Source organism: Hylobates moloch, unplaced genomic scaffold (assembly GCF_009828535.3).
Source record: "Hylobates moloch isolate HMO894 unplaced genomic scaffold, HMol_V3 SCAFFOLD_3, whole genome shotgun sequence".
In the NCBI taxonomy this organism is placed as follows: Eukaryota; Metazoa; Chordata; class Mammalia; order Primates; family Hylobatidae; genus Hylobates; species Hylobates moloch.
This window is the reverse complement of record NW_026652278.1, coordinates 28,951,259-28,957,701: the sequence shown is the minus strand read 5'-3', so window position 1 is coordinate 28,957,701 and position 6,443 is coordinate 28,951,259. Positions and strand designations below refer to the sequence as shown.

Sequence of the window (6,443 nt, the reverse complement as noted above, 5' to 3'; positions counted from 1 at the left end):
ATTTTGAGTGACTTTCAGTGTTTCTTAGCATTTGGGCAATCTCTTGATTCCTTTGCGGAAGGTTTTGTTGTCAGATCAAGAGCAGCTGCTCCCTTTATGCCCAACTGGTTGTATTGATGCAGAGGAGGCAGGTGGAGGGAGAAAGAAGTGGTGAGAGAAGCCTTGAGAATGGAGATGAGGGTGCTCCCAGAGAGAGGGAAAAGTGGATAAAAGCCTGGCTGTGCTCCCTGCACCTAAGTTCCTTAAGATTCTTCCCTTCCTGACAACAAATCTTCTTTCTCCTTGAATCAATTTGGGTGGGCCTTGGTGCCTGTCAATAAATAGGCTCCAACTAACTTCTGTTTTAAATCCATTGGGGTCACATGGTAAGTTTTTTGAGAGTGGAACCACATTTCTGTTCCTATCTTCCCCTGAACACACAAGTAATGCTGGAGGCATAGTATTTGTTGGTTTAATGAATAATGTGCCTGAGTAGCACCACGCTGGGTGCAAGGAGAGTGTCTGCCCCCAGAAATTTCAAGAATTGCCAGAATATTGGAAGCAGGAAGGCTGGTCCTTTAAATATGTCATCAGCCACATTTGTGGTGTGTTCTGCAGCAGTTTTGCAAACACAGGAAAATCCATTTGAATCCAATATTCTCAGATTGCCCTGTTCATTTGGTAGTTAGAATATATTATCCTCATAGATTATTTGAGCTCCTGGTTTTCAGCCCTCTCTGAACCTCCTCCAGATCACTGCTAGTGAGACATTTGGGTAAAGCTGTAAATGCATTTGCTGTATCTTTTTGCCTAAGTATTTCCAGCAGGCTTTATGGAGCTTGTAAATATGAACTGATTTTCTTTTACATATGTGAGTCAGCCTTATTTTTGTCTAAAGTGGACTTTATGAACCTGCACGAATTAGAATAAACACTGAACCCAGCAATCAGTTCTATATTTAGTTCTTAATAGCTAGGCCGTGTGTGTGTGTGCGCGCACACGTGCATGGGTGCGCATACAGAATATTAAGAAAAAAATTAAAGGTGAGTGCTTCTGTGATGTGTGAAGCTGGTTAACCCATATTTGTGGCCTGGAGAGAATTCTTGGTCAGGTAGAACTAGGGCCAATGGCTGAGGGATCTCTTTCTCTGCTGAAAGTCACTGTTTCTTTATTTGAATATAGGGGAAAATAATACTACATCTAAGGATAAATGTGCAGATCAAAGGAAGCAGGGAATGTGGAAGGACCCTGCATAGTTACCAGGGTCTAGCTGGTATTCAGTAGACACATAGCACTTACAGAATCTCAGCCCCGAATGGACTTTAAGATTCTAGAAGGCTAAGGTATCTGTCTCCTGCTATGTCCCTGACAATTCCTAGGAAGCCATGGACCAAGTAAGTAATAGTATAATAAGAGTTTATTACATTGAATGAAAGACAGCGTCTGCTTGAATTTAATTTGATCAGAGTCCTGCCACAGAATTCCCAGCCAAACAATGTTGTCTTGGTTTATTATAAGTAACAGAGCAGCAAGGTTGAGAGACAGCAGAAGGGTGGCATAGGATGAGTCTCCAAACCCAACTGCTTGGGTTGGTATCTCACTCAGGTATTTAAGAGCTGTGTGACCTTGGACACGTCATTTAGCCTCTCTGAGCTGTGGTCTCTTCACCTGTAAAGGGGGTAGAATGGTAACACTAATGCCCCAGGGACAATATAAGTCTGTAGAATATATATAAAATGCTTGGAACTGTGCCTGGAGCACAGTGTTTGTTGTTGTTGTTATTATTGTCATTACCATTTACTTATTATTGTTCTTAGTGGTTAAAAGTGTAGACTTTGGTTTGAGTCTTGGCGTTGCCACTTACCACTAACTTTGTGACCTTGGACAGTTTCTCAACTTTTTAAAGCCTCTATTTCCTCATCTGTTATTTGAGGATGTCTTACTTCCTGGGGTTACTGTGAGGATCAAATGAGACAATATGTGCAAAGCACTTAGCATGGTATCCATCACAGAGAAAGCACTTCATCGATGTTATCTATTTTATGATCTTGAGAACACTATTCATTCATCAAATATTTCTGAAGCCTGTGCCGAGTGTAGGCTTGATCCCGGAATAAAATTTCTCCCTTCCTTAATGAGGAAATGTGCACATCTTTTCTGTTTGGGAGGAACATTTACTTCCTCTATCATAGTCAAAAGCATTGTAATATTGTACAAAAATCTGGAGGAGGGTAAGGGGTGGGGGATCCCCTACAGGGATTTGGTTCCAGGAGTCACCACGCTCATGAAGAAGCCCTAGCAACAAAGCATTTGCATACCCAAGACCTGGGACTGCAGCTGATGGACAAGTGCCCACAAGCACCTCTGGGGTAGCCACCCATCCCAGTCTTTGAATGCCATCTGGAAATACTCTTAACTGTGCCCCCCTTTCACCTCAAAACTGTCCTGGGCTAGATGTTAAATTATATGGTTCCTGATACTTGATTTCCTTAAGACAAACACTCCCCTCTAGCTCAAAGGAATGTGGCTGCATGTGCCATTTGGCTACATCTGGCATTTGGGAAGGGTGCCTGGCACCTTGTGGATTGAGAGGGCAAGGGGGCCTCTCTGGTGTTGTCAGGGAGTGTCACACAGGGGACGCCAGGGAGAAAACATCTCCTTCCTTCTCCTGGAAAAGTTATAGGTGTTTATTTCTTTCTGTCTTTTTCCATGTCATCACACTTTATAGAAACTTTGTCATCTTTGAAGAGTCTGAAAGTGAGTGGCTATTTACTGAGAGAGAGAAGCACAGAGAGGCCAAATTAAAACAACAACAACCACGCCCCTGCCACCCCACCCGCCGCCCCAGAAAACAAACAACCAACCAGTGCCACAGAAGAAACTCTCACCTTAATTTCAATTCTGTTCTCTGTTGGTTGTGTGTTGTTGTTGATGGAGAAGTGTGTAACTGTCCCTGTGTTCTAACTTGTCCAACTTTATGACAGCCTGGTGGGAGAGAGTATGGTACTATTGAGAGGAGGCATTGGTTGAATATTTTAGAGCTGTGTTCACTATAACTCATTAAAAAAACAATTAACTAAAAAGAGAAAGATAGAGATTTCCCAGGATTTCTACAATGCTGATGTGTTACTTTTATTAGCAGGTCAAAAAATATATTTTTAGAAATAATGACTGTCACAGTAAAACTTACACAGTGATTATCGCATGCCAGGTTTTTTTTTTTTTAAATTCTTTCTACATATTAGCTTCTTTAATCCTAACAACCAGCTTGTGGTTAAAAGATACTATCATTATCTCCAGTTTCCAGATATGGATACTGTGGCACAGAAATGTTGACTATTAATAACTTGCCCAAGGTCAATGTCTAGCCAATGGTAGAGATTCTGCCCAAGAAGTCAGGTGCTAGAGTCTAATTCTTCTTAGCCAAATTCCGTATCACTTTCTAGAGTAAAAGCCTGGGATAGGGAGATTGCGACACAGAAAGGTTAGGTAACTTGCTGAAGTCACACAGCTAAGAAGCAAGGGAGCAGGGAATCAAACTCAGCTCTTTCTAGGTCCAATGACTGTACCCTTAGGAGTTATTCATGTTTTTTTCTCTTTCCTCATTGAGTTTCCTAAAAGATTATCATGAAGGCTCAGTGAGACAAGGTATGTGGGTATGTTTAGCAAACTATAAAGCACCATATAAGCTGTCGTTTGTAAATTAGATTCAAGAACTAGAGGGGAAACAGGAAGAAACTCACCTTGCATTTGAGGTGCAGAAGACAGACCCACACCCTTGCAGTGAGGAGATAAAATAGTAGAGATGCAAGGGAAAATCAGGTGGGATCTTAAAACCAGACAGAGTGGAAGAAGGGAAGATTTCTCTTTTAGTGCTAAATGTGCTAAGTGATAAAAGCAACAGACCCAGCGCTTTGTTCTCTGTGACCACGGCTCAGAACCCAATGCTGTTAAAACGTCTTCAGCAACAACAGTAGCAAGTTCATTTTAGCCAAAGACATTTTGCCTCCTTCCTGTCACCGAACTTTCCTTTCTTCAAACAATTGCCGAGCATTTCTCCAAGTGATTGGCTCTTTTCAGACACCTCGGCAGAAGGGTTTTAATTTGCATCACCATATGGAAATCTTCATCTTAAGCTACATGGATCCTCTGGGCTGTAATAAGCCCACAGAATCGCACTTACTGGTGATCTGCAAGTGGTACAAAGACTGACAGCTCTTCCCTCCCAATTTTAGCCCCCCTTTCCCAAAATACTGGCATCTGCCAAAGGCCCAGTTGTTTTCCATGGGGGCAAAATTGCCTGTCTCTCTCTTCAAGCTAACTTTAATTGTACATTCCTTTCATCTGTTCAAAATCTGATTTAAATATGAATTCCTAGAACAGAAATATCCAGCACTCAAAAGATTGTAAACTTGTTACAGTTTGTCCAACTACACAGTGGTCATATTGTTCTCCTCTATTTGGTGATGTCCCGTCAAAAGAGACTAAATGACAATGTTTGGTAAAATAGCAACATTAATCACAGTGAAAGTGATTTATTATTAATCTACCACACTGTGGCTGTCCCTTGGTTATTTGTGAATATGTATCAAGCCCAAACTTTGAAAATTTGATAATTGGTTTCTTGCAGTTTCATTATTTCTCCCTTCTCTCTGAGTTTGATGTGTGTGGAAAGTTTCTGAAATACGTGCCCAGTAAATGAATCTTGGACTCAAAAACAGGCAGAGCAAGAAAAAAAAGTCTGGTTATTAATTTAACAAATAGTTATTGAATGTCTTAACTGTCTTAGGTATAGCCCAATATGCTGAGAATATAGCAGTGAACAAGGACATAGTCTTTGTCCTCACAAACTTACAGGCTAGTGGGGCGAAAGCCAATGAAAGAACAAGAAAAGATATATACATTTTATACATTGCAATAAATGCTTAGAATGAAAAAAGCAGGGGTATTGCAAAAGAAAATTATGGAGGAAAAACTTAGAGAATTCTTGATGATGACTCAACTCCAAAACTTAGTGTTGTGGATGAAAAAAAAGGTCAGGCATAACGCCCACGTGTTTGGCCAACCCACAGTTGAAACAGGTGCTGCTTCTTCAACAATATGCTAGTAGATATGGCAGTAAAATATACCATACTCTTGTGGTGAATTTTCTGAGAGAATTTGTCTTGAAGATATGTAATATGTATACAGTTAATGCATTCCTGGGAAAATGCTAAAAAACATTCTGGTACTCCTCTTTTTTGGATTGCTATGGCCAGGATGCTGTGGAAGCATGGAGTTCTTCTCCCTCCTCCTAGACACTAACTCCGAATTCTTGTAGTGAAACTCATTTTCATGCATTGGGTAGATAAGTCCCCTAAACTTGGGATCTGATGCCTCTTAGACTCAATATCCAGGAGAAGAAATATCAATAGAAGTAGAAAAGTAGGATAGCACGCTACTGACAAAGAAGGAAGAAGTGCTCCATCACTTTCCTCAGCAGGTACACTAGCCCAGTGACTAGTCTCAACTCGCTAGTGAAGACTCACCCACCATTTCCCTACATTTCCTGTTTCTGCTCATGATTCTCTTTCCATGTGGGAATCCCTAAGCATGGAGCCAACTTCTATTATCTTTGTGGTTTGGTCTTATTTTGCAGGTGGTAGTTTCTAGCAGCTTGTTACAAAACTTTGAGATGTCATCCCTGAGCTGACTCAGGTGCCACAAACCCCTCATAAATCCCACGTTGTATTGTCAGAGTCCTTATCACACAAGATCAATGGTTATTCTCTTACATAAAACCCCATCAAGGGTCTCCTATAACTTGTTATACTAAGATCAAGCTAGATATAACAAGAGTTTCAATTTTCTACTGCTCTGTAACAAACTATCCTAAAACTCAGTAACTTAAAATAATGACTTACTATTATATCTCATGATTCTGGAATTGATGGGCTCAGCTGGGTGGTTTTTGTTTGTAATCTTTCATATGGGTCCACCCAGAAGGTGTCATCTGAAAGCTTCTTCACTCACATGCCTGGTGCCTGGACTAGGATGGCTGGATCATCTGGGGCTGGTCAGACATCAGTTACTTTATGCAGCACCTCTATGTGGCTAGCATAGGCATCCTCATAGCATGGTGGTCATAGTGTAGGCAGGCTTCTAATATGGCCACTGGCTGCATCAGAATTGGTGTTGCCAGTGAATATGGAATATGGAATGTGGAAGCTGCCAGTCTCTTAAGGCCTGGGCCTGGAAACTGGCATAAGGTCACTTGTGTCACAGTCTGTTGATCAGAGACCATCCACATTCAAAGGGAGGGGATATACATTCTCACCTTTTAAGGGAGTGAGTGTCAAAGAGTTTGTGGCCATCATCAATCTGTCACAAATCTATTGCCCCCTTTTATATGAGAGCCTTTAATGTATATGAAGAAAGCAAAATGTAGACCATTGTATTTTTTCTTTACAGGCCATACTCCCCAG

General features: G+C 41.1%; 1 long non-coding RNA gene across 1 annotated transcript; it reads right to left on the bottom strand.

The window, feature by feature from the left end:
- Nucleotides 1-1,924: 1,924 nt before the first annotated feature.
- LOC131383140 (uncharacterized) lies at nt 1,925-6,112 on the bottom strand. Its single transcript, XR_009212938.1, has 3 exons — nt 5,992-6,112; nt 2,868-2,964; nt 1,925-1,934 (listed from the first exon to the last, which is right to left on the bottom strand). It is a non-coding gene; the product is annotated as an uncharacterized LOC131383140 (long non-coding RNA).
- Nucleotides 6,113-6,443: the final 331 nt, after the last annotated feature.